The 27,475-nt window shown below is 46.2% G+C and overlaps 1 pseudogene; it reads left to right on the top strand.

The window, feature by feature from the left end:
* The first annotated feature begins 4,734 nt into the window (after positions 1–4,734).
* Positions 4,735–26,935, top strand: LOC141213750 (mitochondrial fission regulator 2-like; annotated as a pseudogene).
* Positions 26,936–27,475: the final 540 nt, after the last annotated feature.

Here is a 27,475-nt window from a genome sequence, read left to right on the forward strand (position 1 = left end):
CTCTGATAATCTCCAGAGGGCAGAGACGTGCCTTAAGGAAAGAATCAGCAAGATGGAAGCTGAGCGGAAAAAGATGGAGGAGTCCATCGAAGAAGGGAGGTATGAAGCAAATGCCTCTTCAGATAATGCGAGCTTGGGTGATTCGGTGGATGTGAGAGCCAAGATCAAGGAACTCAAGGAGTTGCTACAAGCCCATTGGAAGCAAGAGAAGCTTGAGAGACTGGCTGTCGAGAGCCGAGTGGGCGCATTGGAGACAGAGAGCTCTGAGAAAATTCTGCTGATAAAGGAGCAGTTGAAGCCGGAAGAGCTTCAGAGATTGGTTGCAGAGAGGCGAGTGGCTGAGCTAGAGGAAGAAGAGGTCAAGACGAAAATTCTTGAATTTGTAGCTGTGAGTCAGCTCAGGGGAAGCATACAGGGTGAAGAAGCTGAAAGTCAGTTCCCCCTGAAACCTGAGCCGGTTGATCGACTGAAAACCACTGGTGAAACAGAAATGTCTCGGTACAAGTGCCTCATAGATGTACCCGAGGATTTGAGAGAAGAATGCACCAGTGAGTCCGTGCATGAAGAGTTTAAGAAGGCCATGGGAGCCTGTAAGGTATACTCGACCTCAGAAGCTAAACAGCTGTTGGTCCTGTCCACAACCGAAGTCACAATGAAGAGGGTGGCTATCCTAAGTAACATGCACTGGCGATGTATTCGCACAAAGCGGTTTGTCCGGTTGAAGACGAAACAAGCCATTAGACAACTGGAGCTTATGAGTAAAGCTCAAAGTCTGCATGAAGAGGTCATCCGGGTGCCTCATGCTCTGGTAAGAAAGCTCATTGTGGGAAATGGCCGAGCCATGCAGATGATGGTAAAGAAGTCCGGTGTGATGAAAGTAAGCAGTCCACGTGATCGACAGGACTCGGTACCAGATGAAGACGGCATGGTGTCATTCTCCGCTGTAGGAACAGAAGAAAGTCTTTTATATATTCGCATACTGTTGGAGTACCGAGTGACCTACCTGCGAGAGGTAGAACAGTTGAATCTCGCTAGACTGCGAGTGGAAAGACAGAATCGCCTGAGCAGCAGAAGATGGCAGCCGTCTAGAAATTGTGAGACCAGACAGAGAAAGGACCCTTCAAATAATAGAACGGCTACAGTAGAAGTTAGAGACTTTCCAAGATGTCCTGAGGATAGTGGGCGTGGGTTTAGAGGTAGTGAGACTTCCAGTAACTCAGGTCTGAGTGGCCCATACAAACGACCCAATAGAGTACGGGACAGTAGGGAGTCGAACCGGACCTTAGATACCAGGGTATGTGAGTCACACTGCTGTATTGACCGCTGGGAGCGGGGGAGGTCTGACAAGGTTACGACCGACCGCTGGGAGTGGGGAAGGTCTGACAAGGTTACGACTGACCGCTGGGAGCGGGGGGAGGTCTGACAAGGTTACGACTGACCATTGGGAGCGGGGGAGGTCTGACAAGGTTACGACCCAGAAATTTGACTTGACGAAGGCAGTGACAATGACAGAAGGTAGGTCCCTAAGGAATGGGCTAATGTTGATGATTAGTGTTCCAGGGGCTGAGCAGCGCAATTGTCAAGTACTTGGTCTCTGTGTGAACTGTGGGTTATAATGTGATTGTGTATATTATGTGTTCAACCCCACAAGTTTGAACAGAGGGGGGATATGTAATGCAGCGGCTTGCGGCATTACTGTAATGGTCCAGGGTGTGTTCTGGCTGACCATGTACCTCTCCCTCAGGTGACTGATCACATGACTGTGACATCATCACAGGTCCTGTGCACACAGAAGGACTGATCACATGATTGTGACATCAGCACAGGACCTGTGTGCACTGGAGGATATATAAATCTTGGTGCTTTTGAAACAGGGTGTGAAAGGCATGAGGCCTGTTCCCCGTGTGTGGGACACCATTAGAGTGTGAGGCCTAGTGAAGCCGGGTGAAGCCTGAAAGGCAAAGGCAGGATCCTTGTGTATAAGAGATGCCAGTAGCCTTGGAGGGCAAGAGGCTTGGAAGACAAGAGTCCTGAAAGGCAGAGGCTGGTTTCCTTGTGTGTGCAAAGAGATGCCAGTAGCCTTGGAAGGTAAGAGGGCTGGAGACCCCCATCTGGGAAGCCGTAAAGCCACAGCTGTGGCAGAACAAATCTGATGGAAACCGCTAGACCCGGCAAAAGGTAAAAGTGGTGCGTTATATGGACATTGATATAGTTACTTGGCTGAAGGCTGTAACTGGAGCCAAGTGGGCCTGTCTGCCACTTGAAAGGCTCTTGGATGTTATGTGTGTAAACATGCCAGTGAGCCACTGAGATGGACTGTGTGATAAGCAGTTATGAAGTGTAATAAACTGCTGGATTTCATGTTACTGGAAAACGTTGCATGTGTGCTTTAATTGACCCGGTGAAGCGAGGGTCCCCCAGCGTGATGACTAGCACTGCCTTACAATATATATATGTAAGTATGTGTAGACACTGGTTAGGCTACTACTGTAACGGCTTGAGTATATATGACACTGATCAATTATCATTATGGCCTCTGTCAGGTAATTACATAGATGATGCTCAGTGACAATAGTAAATGGCCCAGTAATACAATATGGGAGAAGAAAGATGACACTCACCATAAGGGTCTTGGTATTTTTGTTGGCTAAAAAATAGCAGCTGACCTGTTACAGGAGAGCGTGGGTGCATGCAGGTGCCGACCATTTCCTGTTATTGTGCTGCTTCGTTTGGTGTGACTAATAAGACAAATAAATATACCAAGATACTTCTTACTTCTGGTGAGCTCTGATTGTCTTCTCCCATATTGTATGAGCTCAGTCTAACCCCACCTGCACCCAGAGCTGTGGAGTCGGAGTCGTGATAAAATGGACCGACTCCGACTCCTAAAATATATAACAAATTGGGTGTAGTAGTTCAATGCAGTTTGTGGAGAATATTATTTCATAAGGATTTGGGAAAGTTATGAAATGTCCTATAAATGTCTGTCCTATTCTTGATCTAAGGGTCTAGACTTTTAGCTGAGATGAATCTGTGCTACAGTAAATTTATCTCTTAAACATGAGCCATGTATGAGGGTGTTGGAGTCAGAGTTGGAGTCGGTGTCATGGAAATTGAGGAGTCGGAGGTTTGGCTTACCGACTCCACAGCCCTGCCTGCACCACTGATTTACAGCTTTCTGTCTACACTGTGCATAGACAACGCTGACAGTGGAGAGGGACATGGTTAGCCTGAGCTCATGAATATTAAGGACTGCATAGCAGGAGCTGATCATTGAGAGGACTAGCAGAGCTGCAGCAGATAACACAATTGTAGCACCCCGAGGACTCGGCTGCTACAGGGGTATTGCACCTCGATCCAGTGGTGTGGTATTCCACTCCCGGGTAAGGATGGAGTGTGGAACTGGGCTCAGTTAGCTGCATGCACCACACTCACCCCATTTCCGGGGGACAGACCAACGGTACTCCCACCAGATAGATGTGCAGGTACGACAGCTTCTGTCCCCGGCTGGAGTGGGGAGGGGGGAGGAACATCCTAGTGGTGTAGGAGCAGATAGGGGAGGGACTCTGGGCATAGGTAGGAGCCCATTGGGTGCTTGTCACCTGGGCTCAGGTGTCAGAGGGAGTATATAAGGTGGGCACCATCTTAGGACAAGGTCTTTTTGGTCTGCTCTGTGCAGAGAGGAGCTCAGCCAGAGAGGGCTGACAGGGAGCTGTGGCTCAGTCTGGGCCCAGCTCCAGAGCCAGGCCTGAAGAGGAGGCCTGAAGCAGAGAGAGAGAGAAAGGAGAAGAAGGAGGAACAGAAACACCAGGAGAGGCCCAGAGATGCAAGAGAAGAGGGAACCCTGAGATCCCACGAGTTAACGGGTGAAGGGTTGGCAGAACAGGGTACCGGATCCCAAACTGGTGGAGGCCAATTATCCTCAGCCAGGAACCGGAGGTCGTGGACAAGTTTTGGCGCGACCCCTCGCCATATCCACCAGGAAGGCATACCACGTATAGGGTCAGGGAAGCCGGGAAAGGTTTCACCACCAGAAGGCTCGAGGGAGCTGGACAAAGGTGGATCCCTGGTGGGGACGGCCAGTAGGAAGGAAGAGAGGGGAGCTCAGGACCACGCTCTGGAACTGCCTGGGAGTTGGCCGAGTCCCGCACCTGGTGGACGCAGCACGGCTCGGGTGGTCACTCTTGGCCGAAGTGATCTGAATACCAACTGTGAGTAAAGCTGTGAAAACTGCAATGCACGTCTCTGAGCTTCCTTGTCACACCACTACCACTATCATCATTCCCTGCTTCACCAGCTGCCCTGAGGCTATACCTCTCCCGTTGGGGGTTATACCATCCACGCTGCACAACCACACCACCGGCCTCAGCGGTCTGCCCTGCAGCGGCGGCTTCATAGCTGCAATCAACGGGTGGCGTAGTCGAACTCTATAACATCTTAATGCCGAGCACTGCCTCTTAGTTTGACCACCCTGGGCACGGACCGGGTCACCGCCACGAGGACTACTACCCCTGTCAGATCCGGCTCCGGGTATCCCCCGCATGCGCAACGCAGCACAACATGGCCCAGGGGGCGCGTCACAATGATTTATCAAAACTACAGCAAGGAGCCCAGTAACATCACTGGATTCGGGGTCTCGGCCCCCACATCATGCTGCTCTCAGATGAGGTAGCATAAACCTGGTGACAGATTCCCTTTAGTAACATCAGACACGATCTTCCATCCAACAAGTCAATGGACCCGAATAATTCAGACTCAGGATTTCTGACTATGATGTTGGCCAGGAGAGTGTGTGAAAAGAGTCTCCTTCCTGCAGACGATCATGCCTTTCAGCTTTGGAAGATGAGCTGCTGCAGCAGAGAGTACAGATTGCTGCCATTGTTGCCCTACAACCGTCACAAGCCGCACAGTCTCGTAAGCCATTGTTTTTGTAATCCTTATAAATCACTTAATGGGTTAAACAGGTCAAGCTTTTGCTATGTATTTGGTATGATTTGATCTCGTTTTTGTTTCTCAGATACAGAATCAATGTGCTCATTTAGCTGCCCAGGTAATGCCCTCTCACCCCCATCTTCAGCTTCTCCACCACTTTCCGCACAGTTTTTGCAATTTACAACCCCAGTAGCTCCGCTGCCCCCTCCTCCTCCTCCTCCTCCTCCTCCACCACCCCCAGTCCCATCTTCCCAACTAAAATCTGCACTTGATATTATAAGAGAACGTAAAGCTTCTCACAAATGCAGCCCGACGGAAAGTGAGGCTTCAGAGAAAGGCAGTGTGGATCAGCTCCCCAGTATGATGGATGTGTTAAAAGGCATGAATTCCATCAAGCTTCGGGCGGTCGAAAGGTCATTTTATAGATTTTCTTTAAATATATATTTTTTATTACAGACATGCGTGAAATAGAATGAAGGAGAAAACTGTAAAAAAAAAAAAAATCTGTCACTGAGCCTGCATCTTTCCCTGCACATGACTGCTGATCTCATGAGCTGTCATGTGCCTTTAACAGCCGCAGTCGGATCCGAGATCCACCCGCAGCTGTTAACCAGTTAAATACCGCTGTCAATCACTAGCAGTGGCATTTAATACACACCTGCCAGAAGCTCGTCACAAGACACACCCATAGGCGTCCCTGTCATGTGATTGCGGGGTGCCAATGTGTTGTCATGACAGCCGGGGGTCTGCAGAAGACCCCTGGCTGTCATTGTAGATCCCCTGTGGCCGGCATTCATAGGAGATTGTGATTTCTGCTATACATAGCAGTGCTGAAGCCCTGCTATGTGTAGCACAGGTAATCAGATGATTGCAGCTTCAAGTCTCCTAAGAGGACTATTGCTGCCAGTAAAAAGTAAAAAAAGTTTTAAAAAACATAAAGGTTTAAATCACGCCCTTTTGCCCTATTGAAAATAAAACCATTAAAAAAATATACGCATATTTGGTATCGCTGTATTCAGAAATCTCCGATCTATCAAAATATAAAGTAAATTAATCAGATCGGTAAACGGCGTAACGACAAAAAAAATCTAAACTCCAGAATTATGTTTTTCTTTTTTTGCCTCCGCAAACATAACAGGCGATCAAAACATTGTATCTACCTCAAAATTATATAAATAAAAACGTCCGCTGAGGGCGCAAAAAATAAGCCCTAACCTGGCCCTAGACCCGAAAAATGGAGATGCTACGGGTCTCGGAAAATGGCGACATAAGCGATTTTTTTTAATTTTTTTTTTACAAACTTCTGATTTTTTTTTTCACCACTCACATATAAAAGAACCAATACATGTTTGGTATCTATGAACTCGTACTGACCTGGGAATCATAATGGCTGGTCAGCTTTAGCATTTAGTGAACATGGTAAATAAAAAAAAAAAATTACAATTGTGGAAATGCACTTTTTTGCAATTTCACCGCACTTGGAATTTTTTTCCCGTTTTCCAGTACACGATATGGTAAAATAAATGATGTCAATCAAAAGAACAACTTGTCCCGCAAAAAAAAAAGGTACCGTACAGACCAAAAGTTTGGACACACCTTCTCATTTAAAGATTTTTCTGTATTTTCATGACTATGAAAATTGTACATTCACACTGAAGACATCAAAACTATGAATTAACACATGTGGAATTATATACTTAACAAAAAAGTGTGAAACAACTGAAAATATGTCTTATATTCTAGGTTTTTCAAAGTAGCCACCTTTTGCTTTGATAACTGCTTTGCACACTCTTGGCATTCTCTTGATGAGCTTCAAGAGGTAGTCACCGGAAATGGTCTTCCAACAATCTTGAAGGAATTCCCAGAGATGATTAGCACTTGTTGGCCCTTTTGCCTTCACTCTGCGGTCCAGCTCACCCCAAACCATCTTGATTGGGTTCAAGTCTGGTGACTGTGGAGGCCAGGTCATCTGGTGTAGCACCCCATCACTCTCCTTCTTGGTCAAATAGCCCTTACACAGCCTGGAGGTGTGTTTGGGTTCATCGTCATGTTGAAAAATAAATGATGGTCCAACTAAACGCAAACCAGATGGAATAGCATGCCGCTGTAAGATGCTGTGATAGCCATGCTTGTTCAGTATGCCTTCAATTTTGAATAAATCCCCAACAGTGTCACCAGCAAAGCACCCCCACACCATCACACCTCCTCATCCATGCTTCACGGTGGGAACCAGGCATGTAGAGTCCATTCTTTCACCTTTTCTGCGTCGCACAAAAACACGGTGGTTGGAACCAAAGATCTCAAATTTGGACTCATCAGACCAAAGCTCAGATTTCCACTGGTCTAATGTCCATTCCTTGTGTTCTTTAGCCCAAACAAGTCTCTTCTGCTTGTTGCCTGTCCTTAGCAGTGATTTCCTAGCAGCTATTTTACCATGAAGGCCTGCTGCCCAAAGTCTCCTCTTAACAGTTGTTGAAGAGAAGTGTCTGCTGCTAGAACTCTGTGTGGCATTGACCGGGTCTCTAATCTGAGCTGCTGTTAACCTGTGATTTCTGAGGCTGGTGACTCGGATAAACTTATCCTCAGAAGCAGAGGTGACTCTTGGTCTTCCTTTCCTGGGGAAGTCCTCATGCGAGCCAGTTTCTTTAAACCAGACAATGTGAACTGAGGTCTAAGATGGCAGACATACAAGAAACAGAGGCATGTTCACACTAGCAAAAAAGAAGCAAGACAAAAATATATCTCATACCCTACCATAATTATATATAAATGTAAAGCAAAATTGCATAATAAATATAGGGTACTTAGTGAACTATTTTTGATCAAAAAAAGTATACAAGCCGTCCAACCAGCGGCAAGGTGACCCTAAATTGGGACGGTACCTATACTGCCTATATTAAAAACCTTACTGTATATCAAAGTTGAAGTAATGCATATAAAAGGGTAGACAAATAGGACCGGGTCCCAACTCCAGACCACCTAGGCCCGTGGTAAGCTACATATATACCAATCAGCTCAACAAAGGGCATGCCACACCCTTAAATTGCACAGAATGCAAACAAGTCAAAAAAACAGACAATGTGAACTGAGGTCTAAGATGGCAGACATACAAGAAACAGAGGCATGTTCACACTAGCAAAAAAGAAGCAAGACAAAAATATATCTCATACCCTACCATAATTATATATAAATGTAAAGCAAAATTGCATAATAAATATAGGGTACTTAGTGAACTATTTTTGATCAAAAAAAGTATACAAGCCGTCCCACCAGCGGCAAGGTGACCCTAAATTGGGACGGTACCTATACTGCCTATATTAAAAACCTTACTGTATATCAAAGTTGAAGTAATGCATATAAAAGGGTAGACAAATAGGACCGGGTCCCAACTCCAGACCACCTAGGCCCGTGGTAAGCTACATATATACCAATCAGCTCAACAAAGGGCATGCCACACCCTTAAATTGCACAGAATGCAAACAAGTCAAAAAACCAGACAATGTGAACTGAGGTCTAAGATGGCAGACATACAAGAAACAGAGGCATGTTCACACTAGCAAAAAAGAAGCAAGACAAAAATATATCTCATACCCTACCATAATTATATATAAATGTAAAGCAAAATTGCATAATAAATATAGGGTACTTAGTGAACTATTTTTGATCAAAAAAAGTATACAAGCCGTCCCACCAGCGGCAAGGTGACCCTAAATTGGGACGGTACCTATACTGCCTATATTAAAAACCTTACTGTATATCAAAGTTGAAGTAATGCATATAAAAGGGTAGACAAATAGGACCGGGTCCCAACTCCAGACCACCTAGGCCCGTGGTAAGCTACATATATACCAATCAGCTCAACAAAGGGCATGCCACACCCTTAAATTGCACAGAATGCAAACAAGTCAAAACACCAGACAATGTGAACTGAGGTCTAAGATGGCAGACATACAAGAAACAGAGGCATGTTCACACTAGCAAAAAAGAAGCAAGACAAAAATATATCTCATACCCTACCATAATTATATATAAATGTAAAGCAAAATTGCATAATAAATATAGGGTACTTAGTGAACTATTTTTGATCAAAAAAAGTATACAAGCCGTCCCACCAGCGGCAAGGTGACCCTAAATTGGGACGGTACCTATACTGCCTATATTAAAAACCTTACTGTATATCAAAGTTGAAGTAATGCATATAAAAGGGTAGACAAATAGGACCGGGTCCCAACTCCAGACCACCTAGGCCCGTGGTAAGCTACATATATACCAATCAGCTCAACAAAGGGCATGCCACACCCTTAAATTGCACAGAATGCAAACAAGTCAAAAAACCAGACAATGTGAACTGAGGTCTAAGATGGCAGACATACAAGAAACAGAGGCATGTTCACACTAGCAAAAAAGAAGCAAGACAAAAATATATCTCATACCCTACCATAATTATATATAAATGTAAAGCAAAATTGCATAATAAATATAGGGTACTTAGTGAACTATTTTTGATCAAAAAAAGTATACAAGCCGTCCCACCAGCGGCAAGGTGACCCTAAATTGGGACGGTACCTATACTGCCTATATTAAAAACCTTACTGTATATCAAAGTTGAAGTAATGCATATAAAAGGGTAGACAAATAGGACCGGGTCCCAACTCCAGACCACCTAGGCCCGTGGTAAGCTACATATATACCAATCAGCTCAACAAAGGGCATGCCACACCCTTAAATTGCACAGAATGCAAACAAGTCAAAAAACCAGACAATGTGAACTGAGGTCTAAGATGGCAGACATACAAGAAACAGAGGCATGTTCACACTAGCAAAAAAGAAGCAAGACAAAAATATATCTCATACCCTACCATAATTATATATAAATGTAAAGCAAAATTGCATAATAAATATAGGGTACTTAGTGAACTATTTTTGATCAAAAAAAGTATACAAGCCGTCCCACCAGCGGCAAGGTGACCCTAAATTGGGACGGTACCTATACTGCCTATATTAAAAACCTTACTGTATATCAAAGTTGAAGTAATGCATATAAAAGGGTAGACAAATAGGACCGGGTCCCAACTCCAGACCACCTAGGCCCGTGGTAAGCTACATATATACCAATCAGCTCAACAAAGGGCATGCCACACCCTTAAATTGCACAGAATGCAAACAAGTCAAAAAACCAGACAATGTGAACTGAGGTCTAAGATGGCAGACATACAAGAAACAGAGGCATGTTCACACTAGCAAAAAAGAAGCAAGACAAAAATATATCTCATACCCTACCATAATTATATATAAATGTAAAGCAAAATTGCATAATAAATATAGGGTACTTAGTGAACTATTTTTGATCAAAAAAAGTATACAAGCCGTCCCACCAGCGGCAAGGTGACCCTAAATTGGGACGGTACCTATACTGCCTATATTAAAAACCTTACTGTATATCAAAGTTGAAGTAATGCATATAAAAGGGTAGACAAATAGGACCGGGTCCCAACTCCAGACCACCTAGGCCCGTGGTAAGCTACATATATACCAATCAGCTCAACAAAGGGCATGCCACACCCTTAAATTGCACAGAATGCAAACAAGTCAAAAAACCAGACAATGTGAACTGAGGTCTAAGATGGCAGACATACAAGAAACAGAGGCATGTTCACACTAGCAAAAAAGAAGCAAGACAAAAATATATCTCATACCCTACCATAATTATATATAAATGTAAAGCAAAATTGCATAATAAATATAGGGTACTTAGTGAACTATTTTTGATCAAAAAAAGTATACAAGCCGTCCCACCAGCGGCAAGGTGACCCTAAATTGGGACGGTACCTATACTGCCTATATTAAAAACCTTACTGTATATCAAAGTTGAAGTAATGCATATAAAAGGGTAGACAAATAGGACCGGGTCCCAACTCCAGACCACCTAGGCCCGTGGTAAGCTACATATATACCAATCAGCTCAACAAAGGGCATGCCACACCCTTAAATTGCACAGAATGCAAACAAGTCAAAAAAACAGACAATGTGAACTGAGGTCTAAGATGGCAGACATACAAGAAACAGAGGCATGTTCACACTAGCAAAAAAGAACCTTGCGGCAAGGTTTTTAATATAGGCAGTATAGGTACCGTCCCAATTTAGGGTCACCTTGCCGCTGGTGGGACGGCTTGTATACTTTTTTTGATCAAAAATAGTTCACTAAGTACCCTATATTTATTATGCAATTTTGCTTTACATTTATATATAATTATGGTAGGGTATGAGATATATTTTTGTCTTGCTTCTTTTTTGCTAGTGTGAACATGCCTCTGTTTCTTGTATGTCTGCCATCTTAGACCTCAGTTCACATTGTCTGGTTTTTTGACTTGTTTGCATTCTGTGCAATTTAAGGGTGTGGCATGCCCTTTGTTGAGCTGATTGGTATAAATGTAGCTTACCACGGGCCTAGGTGGTCTGGAGTTGGGACCCGGTCCTATTTGTCTACCCTTTTATATGCATTACTTCAACTTTGATATACAGTAAAGTTTTTAATATAGGCAGTATAGGTACCGTCCCAATTTAGGGTCACCTTGCCGCTGGTGGGACGGCTTGTATACTTTTTTTGATCAAAAATAGTTCACTAAGTACCCTATATTTATTATGCAATTTTGCTTTACATTTATATATAATTATGGTAGGGTATGAGATATATTTTTGTCTTGCTTCTTTTTTGCTAGTGTGAACATGCCTCTGTTTCTTGTATGTCTGCCATCTTAGACCTCAGTTCACATTGTCTGGTTTTTTGACTTGTTTGCATTCTGTGCAATTTAAGGGTGTGGCATGCCCTTTGTTGAGCTGATTGGTATATATGTAGCTTACCACGGGCCTAGGTGGTCTGGAGTTGGGACCCGGTCCTATTTGTCTACCCTTTTATATGCATTACTTCAACTTTGATATACAGTAAGGTTTTTAATATAGGCAGTATAGGTACCGTCCCAATTTAGGGTCACCTTGCCGCTGGTGGGACGGCTTGTATACTTTTTTTGATCAAAAATAGTTCACTAAGTACCCTATATTTATTATGCAATTTTGCTTTACATTTATATATAATTATGGTAGGGTATGAGATATATTTTTGTCTTGCTTCTTTTTTGCTAGTGTGAACATGCCTCTGTTTCTTGTATGTCTGCCATCTTAGACCTCAGTTCACATTGTCTGGTTTTTTGACTTGTTTGCATTCTGTGCAATTTAAGGGTGTGGCATGCCCTTTGTTGAGCTGATTGGTATATGTGTAGCTTACCACGGGCCTAGGTGGTCTGGAGTTGGGACCCGGTCCTATTTGTCTACCCTTTTATATGCATTACTTCAACTTTGATATACAGTAAGGTTTTTAATATAGGCAGTATAGGTACCGTCCCAATTTAGGGTCACCTTGCCGCTGGTGGGACGGCTTGTATACTTTTTTTGATCAAAAATAGTTCACTAAGTACCCTATATTTATTATGCAATTTTGCTTTACATTTATATATAATTATGGTAGGGTATGAGATATATTTTTGTCTTGCTTCTTTTTTGCTAGTGTGAACATGCCTCTGTTTCTTGTATGTCTGCCATCTTAGACCTCAGTTCACATTGTCTGGTTTTTTGACTTGTTTGCATTCTGTGCAATTTAAGGGTGTGGCATGCCCTTTGTTGAGCTGATTGGTATATATGTAGCTTACCGCGGGCCTAGGTGGTCTGGAGTTGGGACCCGGTCCTATTTGTCTACCCTTTTAGATGCATTACTTCAACTTTGATATACAGTAAGGTTTTTAATATAGGCAGTATAGGTACCGTCCCAATTTAGGGTCACCTTGCCGCTGGTGGGACGGCTTGTATACTTTTTTTGATCAAAAATAGTTCACTAAGTACCCTATATTTATTATGCAATTTTGCTTTACATTTATATATAATTATGGTAGGGTATGAGATATATTTTTGTCTTGCTTCTTTTTTGCTAGTGTGAACATGCCTCTGTTTCTTGTATGTCTGCCATCTTAGACCTCAGTTCACATTGTCTGGTTTTTTGACTTGTTTGCATTCTGTGCAATTTAAGGGTGTGGCATGCCCTTTGTTGAGCTGATTGGTATATATGTAGCTTACCACGGGCCTAGGTGGTCTGGAGTTGGGACCCGGTCCTATTTGTCTACCCTTTTATATGCATTACTTCAACTTTGATATACAGTAAGGTTTTTAATATAGGCAGTATAGGTACCGTCCCAATTTAGGGTCACCTTGCCGCTGGTGGGACGGCTTGTATACTTTTTTTGATCAAAAATAGTTCACTAAGTACCCTATATTTATTATGCAATTTTGCTTTACATTTATATATAATTATGGTAGGGTATGAGATATATTTTTGTCTTGCTTCTTTTTTGCTAGTGTGAACATGCCTCTGTTTCTTGTATGTCTGCCATCTTAGACCTCAGTTCACATTGTCTGGTTTTTTGACTTGTTTGCATTCTGTGCAATTTAAGGGTGTGGCATGCCCTTTGTTGAGCTGATTGGTATATATGTAGCTTACCACGGGCCTAGGTGGTCTGGAGTTGGGACCCGGTCCTATTTGTCTACCCTTTTATATGCATTACTTCAACTTTGATATACAGTAAGGTTTTTAATATAGGCAGTATAGGTACCGTCCCAATTTAGGGTCACCTTGCCGCTGGTGGGACGGCTTGTATACTTTTTTTGATCAAAAATAGTTCACTAAGTACCCTATATTTATTATGCAATTTTGCTTTACATTTATATATAATTATGGTAGGGTATGAGATATATTTTTGTCTTGCTTCTTTTTTGCGAGCCAGTTTCTTTGTAGCGATTGATGGTTTTTGCAACTGCACTTGGGGACACTTTCAAAGTTTGCCCAATTTTTCGGACTGACTGACCTTCATTTCTTAAAGTAATGATGGCCACTCGTTTTTCTTTACTTAGCTGCTTTTTTCTTGCCATAATAAAAATTCTAACAGTCTATTCAGTAGGACTATCAGCTATGTATCCACCAGACTTCTTCACAACACAACTGATGGTCCCAACCCCATTTATAAGGCAAGAAATCCCACTGATTAAACCTGACAGGGCACACCTGTGAAGTGAAAACCATTGACGGTGACTACCTCTTGAAGCTCATCAAGAGAATGCCAAGAGTTTGCAGAGCAGTCATCAAAGCAAAAGGTGGCTACTTTGAAGAACCTAGAATATAAGACATATTTTCAGTTGGTTCACACTTTTTTGTTAGGTATATAATTTCACATGTGTTAATTCATAGTTTTGATGCCTTCAGTGTGAATGTACAATTTTCATAGTCATGAAAAAACAGAAAAATCTTTAAATGAGAAGGTGTGTCAATCTTTTGGTCTGTACTGTATATTGACAAAAAATAAAAAACTTGGCTCTGGGAATAAGAGTAGAAAAAAATGAAAGGGCAAAAACAGAAAATTGCAAGGTCATGAATGGGGTTAACAATGCTGTACCCTTCTCTGGAAGTCCCACATATAATGAATGTAGCAGTGGCGTGAATGCTTGAGAAGGCTCAAATATAATGTGTCTCTTCCAAGCCCCATTCATGGTGGGGGTCTTCCATGCGGACCTCCTGCGATCAGCAGGCTTATCCTGTGGATATGACTAGCCCAGGGGAATGGGGATGACTCGGTACCCGGGCCTTTAGCCTGGCCTTTAGGGATGTCACGGTGGTCGGCTCCCGGGCCCGTACTCTGGGCCTCTCTTTTAAAAGGGTTGGTGTTGTAAAAGAAAGAGTTTGTGACGCCACCTGTGGCTTCTGGTGAGGATCACCAGTGCTGCGCAGTCCACTGAGGCAGGTGATAAGGCAGCTTGATGGTATAGCTCCCCACAGGTAGAGCTGGGCCTCAGGGCAGTATAGGAACGGGGATGCAGGACAAAGAGACTCCGCCGGGCCAGATCAAGAACAGGGATGGACACAATAGTCACTTCAGTACCTTTTACTGGTGGAATTTCAGGCACTCCCAGGAGCACTGTAGGGTGAAGGTTGTATGTCCAGATCCTCCCCAATGAGCAGGTTTTGGGCCTCCTGGTTCTGGCTTCTGCGTAGTAAGTTTCTGACCTGCCTGGAGCTAGGCCTAACTTTGCCTCTGTCCTGCGCTGGCTGACCTTGTGGTAGGGCCTTCTCTTGGAGAGCACGCTCACGACCTACGGGGCCTATGTGTCTCCTGGCTCTGGTACGTATCAGCACTTTAGCGATCCTGGGACCTGTAGTTCTCCAGGGATTCCAGTTTATCTTACTGGGTCGTGGAGATCCCGGCAAGCTTCGGACCCGGGGTCCGGTAACTACTTCTTCTTCGGGGTGAGCTAGTTAAGCTCCTCTGCCCCCTATGAACTAACTCTCTACTCTTCGCCTTCGGCCTACTCGGACCCTCAATAGGCTACTCACACTAACGGCAGCGTGCCGCGTTTCACCGATCTTATGGCGCCGACACACCTACAGCTCACCTCACTGAGCTACACGTGAGTCTAGAACGTGCTCCACTGCAGACTGACCTCTCTCAGGCTTTTGCACTGCAGGAACTCTCACAACAGGTTTGCTTTCTGTCGTCTCCAGTCTAGACTAACTGCTGCCTGGCTCCACCTTCCCTTATATATCTCCCTAAGGAGCTCCCTCTGGTGGTCTGAGGTGGAAGTTGGAGATGTGTGAATGGTTATGGGGGCCTCTTGTGGAGGAATCCTTCAGTACACCCTCCTGGGTCTGTGATACCAAGCACAGCTGGGCTTCACATTCCCCCCTAGTTAAACTCAGCACTCCCGGGCTGAAGTACATTTTATAACAACAGTAACAATAGGAAACATAAGCAATACTAGAACACTGTTCCCTTTATGGGAGGCACGGATCTTAAACGTTGCAGAAACAATACAAATACAGAGTGTCCTCAGAATCCAAGTCTCCTATGGTGAGGTTCCCATACAGGATGTCCATCTCACAAGGTAGAGTACTTTGGTAGTTTTGAGGGACCTGTCCTAAACCCTCTACGCAGGCCCTGGGGTGGCTGCAGGGCATGAAGATCCGAGTTGGACCTCCAAAAGAGCCACTCCAGATAGGTTTTCCTTCTGAGGTCACCTGAAAGGGGCACTCCAGGGAGCGCAATTATATACAATAAGAGTTTTTGGGCTGCACACAGTCCTCAGCCATGCAGTTCATTATGCAAATAAAGAATTAATAGGAAAAAGCACAAATTGATAAGCATGCATGAAAACAAACAGTTACGCAATACATTACAATTTAATACTCAATACCCCAGGGGTAACTATCTACATTCTCTGAAATTTTGCTACTTTACTCAGTGTACCTAGCAGGAGGTTTACCTCTTGTGCTGCGTACTGATCTGCATAGTGCTGTGGTTAGTGGAGTGTCAGTATCTGTATCCTCAGTTACCCTACCAGTTTTACATGTAACCATGTTGTAAAATTGCCTTAACCTCTCTCTTGGACTGGCAAGTCTACCATTGGCTGGGCCCTCTTGCTCCGCTCCTGCCGGGGATCCTTCATCCGGGGATACTTCTTGAGCTGGCTCTTCTGCAGCACTTACAGGTTCAACTTGCTGTGGAGGGTTTTCTGGCTGTTCATAGAATTGGAGTACTGGAATGATTACTGCACCTCCTATTTGAGGCCAATCCGCTGGGAAGTCTCCAAGGTCAGTGTGTATCACTGTTTCTTTAGGTTCTTCCTGGGTTGTGAAAGACACTTCTTCCTGAGTCTTTAGTAGATGTAGACACAACTTCAGGTGGTCCCTAGATATTGTCGCAGTTGTTCTTCCTCCATCTTTGCTGATCAAACACGTCTTCCTGTTGTCAAACCTTGAATTCAACACAGTGTAGGGTTCTCTCTCCCACTGGTCATCAAGCTTGTGTTTCCTCCGCTTCCTTTTCAATACCACTTCTCCTGGTGTGAAGGGTTCTGCTGGTGCACTTCTGTTGTATTGTGCCTCTTGTTTATCCCTCACCCGAGTGAGACTGTCTTCGACACAGGCTTGGACTCTCCTGTACTGCTCCTGTCTGGTCGTGTCCCAGTCCTCAGTGGTCACATCAGCTTCAGGTTCTACCACACCAAGCTTCAGGTCCATGGGCAACTTCCCTGGTCTTGCACGCATGAGATATGCCGGAGTGCAATTGGTGGAACTTACTGGTATGTGATTATACAGATCCACTAGGTCAGGTAGTAGGTCTGGCCACTGGCTTCTCTCTTCTAGTGGTATGGTCTTCAGTAGATCGATGATGATGTTATTCATCTTTTCACAGAGACCGTTAGTTTGGGGGTGGTACGGTGTAGTCCTGATCTTTTTATACCCGTACAGATGGCAGAACTCTTTGAACAATTCAGCCTCAAAGGCCGTGCCTTGGTCAGTCAGTACCTGTCCAGGCTATCCATGGGACCTGCAGAAGTACGCTTGGAACGTCTTAGCTGCTGTCTCTGCTGTCAGGTCTTTGATAGGGGAGACCACCAGGACCCTGGAGTAGTGATCCACCATGGTCAGGGCATAGGAGTATCCTGACCGACTGGGTGACAACTTGACATGGTCCAGGGCCACGATCTCCAGAGGGCGAGTCGTCTTGATGGGTTGCAGGGGTGCCTTCTGGCTGCTGTAGTCTTTTCTTCTGAGGCTACAGGGTCCACAGTCTCTGCACCACCTCTCAATGAAGCTGCGCATCCCCACCCAGTAGAATCGACACTTCAACAGGGTCTCTAGCTTTTTCTAGCCAAAGTGCCCCGCCTGATCGTGGTAGGTCTCCAACACCATCTGGATGTCCGTCTTGGGGACCACTATCTGCCACACCATCTCGAGGGTTTTGGGATTGACGTACCTCCGGCACAACTTCTCACGGTAGATAAACAGCCGGCTTCTCTCATTCCACAGCTGCTTTGCTTGGAGAGCCGCATCCTTCTCCAGGGAGGAACCTTCTTGGGTTATCAGCTCCTTGATACGGCTGACAACCGGGTCGCTGTCCTGGGTCTCTTTCCAGCTGTGGTGAGGCAAGGGGTTTAACGTCTTACCGCGTTGCTTCCTGGAGGCTCGTAGCTCGTGGGCCATCCCATTCCGGTGGAAGGCAGGTAGTTCAACCTCTTCCAGGTCATCCACTTCTTCTTCTGTGTCTGACTGGTGAGGCATCCTGGACAGGGCATCGGCGTTGGCGTTCTTGCGGCCCGCCCGGTACTTTATGGTGAATTGGTAGTTTGACAGCCGAGCCATCCATCGCTATTCCATGGCTCCCAGCTTGGCTGTTTGAAGATGAGTTAAGGGGGTATTGTCAGTGTAGGCAGTAAACTTGCTGGAGGCTAGGTAGTGCTTGAACTTTTCTGTGATGGCCCAGACCAAGGCCAGGAACTCCAACTTGAAGCTGCTATAGTTCTCTGGGTTCCTCTCGGTCGGGCGGAGCTTCCTGCTTGCATACGCGATGACTTTCTCCTGGCCATTCTGCTTCTGACTTAAGACAGTGCCCAGGCCTTCATTGCTGGCATCTGTATACAGCAGGAATGTTTGGCTGTAGTCAGCGTAGGCTAGGATCTCATCACCTGTCAGGATCTCCTTCATCTCTTGAAATGATTCAGCCTGTTCTTTACCCCAGTGGAATGGAGGGTTTTTGCTTTTGGGGGACTGCCCTACCAGGAGGTCTTGCAGAGGAGCTGCCTTCTTAGTGTAGTCCTTTACAAACCTCCGGTAGTATCCGACTAGTCCCAAGAACTGACGCACCTCCTTGAGGTTCTTAGGCTCCGGCCACTTCTGGATGGCAGTAACTTTCTCCGGGTCTGGTGCTACCCCTTCCGGACTGACAATGTGCCCCAGGTACTGTACCTTTCTCTTGAGCAGGTGGCACTTTGAGGGCTTCAACTTCATCCCGTACCGGGACAGTGACTCAAATACCTCTGCCAGGTGTTTCAGGTGGTCCTCGTACGTTCTGGAGTACACAATTACGTCATACAGGTAAAGTAACACAGTCTCGAAGATGCGGTGTCCCAGGCAGCACTCCATCAGTCTCTGGAACGTTCCGGGGGCATTTTAGAGTCAAAACGGCATGCTGTTGAACTCGCAGAGTCCCATCGGGGTGGTGAAGGCCGTCTTCTCCCGATTCTCCTCAGCCACAGCGACCTGCCAGTAACCACTAGTGAGGTCAAGGGTAGAAAAGTAATTTGCAGACTTTAAGGCAGCTAGGGACTCTTCTATGCGTGGTAAAGGGTATGCATCTTTATGTGTAATGCGATTTACTTGACGGTAATCTACACACATTCTCATGCTCCCATCCTTTTTCCTAACCAGCACTAGGGGAGCCGCCCAGGGACTACAACTATCCCTAATTACTCCCGCCTTCCTCATGTCATGCAGCATTTCTTTTGCCTTCTGGTAGTGAGCTGGGGGTATAGGCCTATAACGTTCTTTAATTGGGGAATGGTTGCCTGTGGAGATATGATGTTGAACCCCCTTAACCCTCCCAAAGTCAAGTGGATGTTTACTGAACACCTGCGAGTATTCTTGAACCACCCGGTGTACACCCTGTTTTTGATGGGCAGGAGTGGTGTCTGTCCCAACATGGAGCTGTTGACACCAATCCTCCACCTGGGTTGCAGGGTCATTATCTTCCACTTCTTCTGGTGAAGTTAAGGACTCCGCCACATGGATACAGTTGTTGTTGACAGCATGTAGTTTAGCAACAGTGGCATAACGTGGCAGTTTGACCTCATCTTCCCCTAGGTTAAGAAGACGGACAGGCACCCTCCCATTACGTACATCTACCACCCCCCTGGCGGTTAAGAGCGTGGGTCTGTGCTCAGAGCAAAGGGGTTCTACTACCGCCTGGTAGCTCTGTCCTCTAAGACCTATGGCAGCTCTACACCAGATGAGCATTTCACTCATTGGGGGAACAACAATGGGTATAGGGTCTGTTACCCTCACGTTACCGATTTCACCATCTGTTAATTGTACTTGCTGTTGATACATCAAGACGCGGATTTCTCTCTGCAGCGCCCTCCTCTGTCTCGGTCTGGCAGTGTCAGCGATCTCTTGGAGCAAGAACACAACCTCTCCCAAACAGTTACCAACAACATTAGTGCCTAGTACCATATATGGGTTGCTGTCATCAGGGTTAGTCTCCACTACAATAAGTCCCTGGTCCTTCAGCTCCACTCTCCCCACCTTACAGTCACATTCTTAACCCCGAGTAGGTTAAGGGGGAGTCCATTTGATGCATATACAGACAAATTTGGAGCTGGCGGACGCAGATCGTCCATGGACCAGTACCTCTTGTAGAGGACTTCAGGTATGATGGTTACCTGAGATCCTGTGTCCAGCAGGGCATGCATCGGGATCCCGTCCAATACAATGGACAGGAAAGGTCTTCCTCCGACGAACCTGTTGTACCAGTCTGATGGACCTGGTGAGTCTACTCCTGGGTGGCGGCCTTCGGACCCAGGGTTTTCTCGTTTAAGGGACAATTCAGGGCGATGTGTCCTGTCTTATGGCATCGGTAACAGATCGGTTCCCTTGGTGGACGGCGTTGGTCACTGGTCCTCGGCGAGGGTGGTGTTGGCCTCCTCCTCCTCCGCATCCAGGGGACATCCTCAGGGCTATCAGCTAGCAGGATCTTCCCTCCTCCCTCAGGCTCCGTCCGCAGCTGCAGGGCACTCAGCACGGTGGTCAGGGTTTTACTCAACTGACGCACCTCTGAGCGCAGACTGTCCAGGTCTTTAGGGGACGTTGTTGGAACCTTAGCTTCAGCAGTCACTGGAGAAAAGGTGGGCGTTGCAGGCTCTGGGGTTGCCCCACCCTGGTAACATTGGATGGCATTTGTCTCCAGGGGCTGTAGTCCTTTTATAGCCATGTCCTTTAGATTGTCAAAGGTGGCATCTGGATGATCCAGGGACCACCAACGCACAGTCCTGCTCTCCTCTGGAGACTTCAGTCCCCGGACAAACTGTTCCTTCAGCATTTTGTTCTCATTCTCAAAGCTGGTCGGACTAACCTGGTTCAGAGCCCGCAGGGCCCCTTGAAGATGCCAGGCGTAGTCACGAACATAGTCCTCTGGTTGTTGGGAGCAGCTGTAGAACCTCATCCGGAGGTCCGCCTCAGTAAGGTCCTCAAAGACAGTATGTAGTTTTTGGAATATTGCGGACACTATCCCCGGTCTGCGGCCGACCATGTTTCCACTTCCCGCTCCGCAGCACCGGTCAGCTGTCCTAATACAACGGCAGCTCTTTGTTTGCCGGTCATAGAGTACATGTCCAAAATACCACATATCTTCCGCTTAAATCCAGACAGGGTATCTGGTTTGCCGTTGTACTGGCGGAGCCACTTTTCTCCAGGAATGTACGGTAAAGTCATAGGAATAACAGGTGTTACAGGCGCTGCTGGTGGAGCGGCGGCTTCGGCCTGCCCATTATCGGGGACGTTGACCGGTAGGTCGGCGTTCTGCTGTTCGACGGACATCTTAGCGCCCCCCTAGTTAACCGTGGCCTACCTTCTGGTTTTTCTTCCGGTAGGCCGCAGCTCCGCAGGTGACGGTTGTCTTCAGGACCTTGCGTCGCTTGCATCCTACGTCAGAGCGTTCAGCGACGCTCCGTACAGGACCTGGCGCTTCCTGATTTGACATCAAGGCGTGGGGTGTGTCCGGGACTTCGTGCTCTTTTGCAGGTACGCCCCTTATTTTCCCGCGGTTACGCCCTTCTTCTCGCTCAACGGCCCAACAATGGCGGCTATCTTCACCACAACTTTTCGTACACAGTTCAAAATAAAGGCGCACAGTACCCGGTGGCAACGGGCAAAACACGGTGTCGTTGCAGTGGGCACGTGATCCTGTTTGCGACGCCAGGAAAGAGATGACTAGCCCAGGGGAATGGGGATGACTCGGTACCCGGGCCTTTAGGGATGTCGCGGTGGTCGGCTCCCGGGCCCGTACTCTGAGCCTCTCTTTTAAAAGGGTTGGTCTTGTAAAAGAAAGAGTTCGTGACGCCACCTGTGGCTTCTGGTGAGGATCACCAGCGCTGCGCAGTCCACTGAGGCTGGTGATAAGGCAGCTTGATGGTATAGCTCCCCACAGGTAGAGCTGGGCCTCAGGGCAGTATAGGAACGGGGATGCAGGACAAAGAGACTCCGCCGGGCCAGATCAAGAACAGGGACGGACACAATAGTCACTTCAGTACCTTTTACTGGTGGAATTTCAGGCACTCCCCGGAGCACTGTAGGGTGAAGGGTGTATGTCCGGATCCTCCCCAATGAGCAGGTTTTGGGCCTCCTGGTTCTGGCTTCTGCGTAGTAAGTTTCTGACCTGCCTGGAGCTAGGCCTAACTTTGTCTCTGTCCTGCGCTGGCTGACCTTGTGGTAGGGCCTTCTCTTGGAGTGCACGCTCCCAACCTACGGGGCCTATGTGTCTCCTGGCTCTGGTACATATCAGCACTTTAGCGCTCCTGGGACCTGTAGTTCTCCAGGGATTCCAGTTTATCTTACTGGGTCGTGGAGATCCTGGCAAGCTTCGGACCCGGTGTCCGGTAACTACTTCTTCTTCGGGGTGAGCTAGTTAAGCTCCTCTGCCCCCTATGAACTAACTCTCTACTCTTCGCCTTCGGCCTACTCGGACCCTCAATAGGCTACTCACACTAACGGCAGCGTGCCGCGTTTCACCGATCTTATGGCGCCGGCACACCTAAAGCTCACCTCACTGAGCTACACGTGAGTCTAGAACGTGCTCCACTGCAGACTGACCTCTCTCAGGCTTTTGCACTGCAGGAACTCTCACAACAGGTTTGCTTTCTGTCGTCTCCAGTCTAGACTAACTGCTGCCTGGCTCCACCTTCCCTTATATATCTCCCTAAGGAGCTCCCTCTGGTGGTCTGAGGTGGAAGGTGGAGATGTGTGAATGGTTATGGGGGCCTCTTGTGGAGGAATCCTTCAATACACCCTCCTGGGTCTGTGATACCAAGCACAGCTGGGCTTCACAGATAGGTGATAACTTGCAAAGTTAAAATTAACTTATGCAAACATGATTTCAATAATTATATTAGGTTTAACATTTCAGAGTAGTCTGTCCCTAATCATAAATATGCTGTATTAGCCCCACTAATAGGATCTTAGACAAGTCTTTTCAGAAAATGGATAGCAGGTGATTGATTCATTTTTTTAGAAAAAGTCTGTAAAAAAAAATCTTATTAGACATAGCAGCAATGAACGAAAAGTGGTTTGTATGAAGAGCTAAGTTATAGCCTGTCAGCCCGTCTGTTACAGAATGGCAGTGATGTTTATTTTCACTGCTTTTTCACTTTAGATCCCCTGGTGGGAAACCCTCAACCAGGAAAGACAAGAAGAGATGTTCACTTAATGATCCCACAGACCCTGCAGCCATTATAGCCAAAGCCTTGAAGCAGAAGTTTGCGCACAGAAATGGTGATGACGCTGTCAATAAAGAAAATAGATCTCATGAGGAGTCTCCGTTCTCCAGTCCTGAAGCCCCAATGGTACTGTTTGTAAATCTTACATGACTGACCAACCAAAAATCAGGCTTATGAAAGATCGTGAATGGAAGGTTTGTTGCTGGATCTTTAAACGGTTTATCCAGGACTATTTTATCTTTTTACTATAAGCCTAAAAACTAACAGGCAGGTTGTTACTAACAGTGGCAACTACCTGCCTGTTGTATCCGGTGCCGGCTCGGAGAGGTCACCGACCACTGTCGCCGGCGATTCAGCTGCTCCAAGTCAACAGAGCAGCTCTTCTTCTTCCAGGCTGCTCTGTTGATGGGGCGTGGCTACCGACGTTAGGCAACTTGTGAGTCGGCTGCCAATCAGCATGACGTCAGCAGTCACGATCCATCAAGAGACCAGAGCAGAAGAGAAGCCGCTGCTCTGTAGACATGATATTAGCAGAAGCCGCTGAATTGCTGTGACCGCTCTGTGTCAGCAGAGATCTGTGCAGGGCACAACAGACTGGTAGTTAGCAACTACCTACCTGTTAGTTCTTAGGTCAATAGTTAAAAAAATGTAATAGTCCTAGATAACCCCTTTTAACATTATATACTTGGCAGCAATTATCTATCGTGTGACGTGGCCATAAGACTAAGTCAACTGTATAACATGGTCCTTGACTGTATAACATGGTCTATTACTGACCAGTGATAAGAAAGTATAAAAGCACGGACAACCCCATTTATTTGAAATATGGTTCCTAATGTTGGCGGCACTAGCTACAGATATAGACCCTAATTGCTCTATAGGGGTTGTCCATCAATAAAGACAATTTTTTTAAATACTTAAATGCATGCATTTTTAGCTAAAAATAATTTTTTGGAATTGGATTTGATTAAAAATTTTGCACCGTTTGCCTTTTGTAGTCTCTATCTTGCACTGTCTAAGAATCCATCAGTGAGCTTATTATAACAGTTCAATAGGAGAGAACTGTTATAACAAGAGAAGGAGAGTACCTTTTTTTATGTCTTTTTCTGACATCATCTCAGCTGGTTTAAGACCACTGACCACATCAAAGTTGAATGTGCAGGGAAACAAATAGTCTGTAAAAGCCAAATGGTGCAATATATTTAATGAAACCAAAATGCACAAAATATATCTTTAAGTCCACAAAGATGCAACATGCACCAATTGGCAGAACGGGGAATTTTTATCCCCAATGGAGAACTTTTATCCCTGTTACAAAATATGTGCCGCAGGTCAGATGCATGACCGCTGGGAGTCTACCGGAAAAAGCCGAGCAGCTACCTAGGGAATGAATGGAGCAGCTGTCAAGCATGTGCCTTTGCTGAAGCATTCGTCATCGAAACCAATTTTTTACACTGTTGATACTACATAGTAAAAAAAACATAGTTCTTATAGATGCTATATAACCCTTTTAAGGCAACCCACATACTCTAAAATCTAGACCTTTCGGCTGCGTGCCCACGATGCGTTTTTCATGCGTTTCCACTGCGGAATTTCCGCAGTGGAAACTCATTAAAAACGCTTGGTAATCTGCACCACATGGTCCTCAATGGCATTCCGCAATGTCAATGCACATGCTGCGGATTATTCCGCAGCGTTTCTGCGGCGCTCAAAAATCCGCAGCATGTTCATTAATTTTGCGGAAGCGCAGCGGAATTGCCGCCATTGACTTGCATTGAGACGCATATAATCCGTGTCTATACGTTTGTACATGTGGATTATATGCGTTTCTATGTGCGGATGGTACCCAGTTCTGGAGGAGAGAAGACTCTCATCCAGACCTGGGTACCATTGTACCTGTGAAAAAAAGAATAAAATAATAAATAAAGTTTATATTTACCTTCTCGCGGGCCGGCCGGCAGCGCTTATCTTCCAGGACCTGAGATGACGTCGCGATCATGTGACCGCAGGCTGTCTCGCGATATGCCGGCAACCCGGAAGGACCGCGACAACACACGCGGCAGCACATGCGGCAGGGGATCGGTAAGTATAGCTTTATTTTTTACAGTCACACTATATAAATCCATGCTGTTTGCATGGATTTATATAGTGTGACCTAGTTGTCAAGCACTTTCCAAGTGATGCTATCGGGGCTCGGTTAGCTGCATGCATCACACACACCCCATTTCCGAGGGACAGCTCAACGGTGCTCCCATTAGTACAGTAATGCAGGCACGACAAATCATGTCCCTGGCTGGAGTGGGGAGGGGGAAGCACACCCAGTGATGTAGGAGCAGGGGGGGATGGTTTCTGGGCATAGGTAGGAGCCCATTGGTTGGAAGTCACCTGGGCTCATACACAGAGAGGGAGGTATATAAGGTGTCTTCATTTTAGTCGAGTAGAGTCAGTTCAGTCAGGAGGAGAAGAGAAAAGGAGTTCAACCAGGAGGGCTGACAGGGAGCTGTGGCTCAGTCTGGGCCCAGCTCCACGAGGCAGGCCTAGAGTGAAGGCCAGAGCCAGAAGAAAGGACAGAAACAGAAAGGAACAGAAAGGAAAGTAAGAAGGAACAGAACACCAAGAGAGGCCCAGAGACACGAAGGCAGAAGGAAACCTAAGGACCCAGGAGATTACAGGTGACGGGTTGGCAGAACAGGGTACCGGATCCCAAGTTGGTGGAGGCGACTAATCCTTAACCAAGAACCGGTGGTCGCAATCATTTAGTGGTGCGACCCCTTACTACACCTACTAGAAAGGCACACCACATAGGGTCAGGGAAGTGGGTACCCAGCCCTCCCAGGAGAAGATCAGAGGCAGCTGGACAAAAGTAGTGTCATTGGTGGGGCACGGCTGACGAAAGGATAGAAGGGAGTCCTGTGCCACACTCTGGAATTACCTGGGGGTTGACCGAGCCCCCTGCCTGGTGGAAGCAGCACGGCTCGGGCGGTCCTACCTGTGCACAAGTGAACTGGATGAGAACTGTGAGTAAAAAGCTTGAACTGCAACGCCTTGTCTCTGTGCTTTCTCACCGTATGCAGCACTACTGGTACTGGGACGCCCGTGCACCATAACCCCCACCGTCTACTACACTGCCCTGGGGCTTCACTCTTCCCGTCGGGAGTCACACTACCTCAGCTGCATACACCATCAGCCCCAGCGGTCTGCCTTGCAGCGGCGGTTCACACTGACCGCAATCCACGGGTGGCGTAGTCGGACATTATCCCATAAAAGCCCCCACAAAAGACCGCCATTGGCCTGACCACACTGAGACTACAACCCCCAGAAGCCCGGTTCCGGGTGTCCCTCGGCCCAGGGGGCGAGTCAAATGCACGATCTGCATGCATTTTTTCTGGCAAGGGAGATGCAGAAACGCTGCAGAAATTTTCTGCTTCATTTCTGCATCGTGGGCACATACCCTTATTGGGTAGAAGTGTTTTAACTAATTGAATCGTTGACTGATCCTTCACGATTTTCCCAGTGTATATATGAATGTATATCTGGTTCTAACTTTTCCTATGTTCTTCACTTGTAGTTTGGGCGCCACCTGCTTAAGCCTATTGGGAAAAGAACACAGAAGGAAATTACAAGAAAGCAAGTTCATGTCTGAGTTGATGTTCATACCCCTGATGAAGCCATAATCACTTGGCGTAACGCGTAGGTTATTTATATCCTTCCTTTTTCTTTGAGCAGCTTTATTCTTGGCTAGTGTTGAGCGATACCTTCCGATATCGGGAAATATCGGATCGGATTGGATCGGACCGATACCGAAAAAGTATCGGATATCGCCGATTCCGATACCGGAAACCAATGCAAGTCAATGGGACAGAAATATCGGAATGAAAATAAACCCTTTCTTTCCTTGTAGGTTAATTCTACATGAAGGAAAACAACTAAGAATAATGTAGAATGTATTGGGGGAGGTGGGGGAGACAATAAAGGCATAGAGGTTTAGCCCTATCAAATGGAATAGCAGGAATTAATTTTTTTTTTTAAGACGTTCTGAGTTACGGAAATATTGACTATGTTAAGTATTTTTATATTTTGTCAGATATTTATGTTTCACTACTTCCATGCTCTTCACCTTCTTTTTTACTTCTCCCACACTTTCTCCTTCATCATCCTCAGCATCTTTTTCATCCACTTCTTC

This window comes from Phyllobates terribilis, unplaced genomic scaffold, assembly GCF_046119375.1.
Source record: "Phyllobates terribilis strain yellow unplaced genomic scaffold, ASM4611937v1 Scaffold_212__1_contigs__length_3418457, whole genome shotgun sequence".
Lineage (NCBI taxonomy): Eukaryota > Metazoa > Chordata > Amphibia > Anura > Dendrobatidae > Phyllobates > Phyllobates terribilis.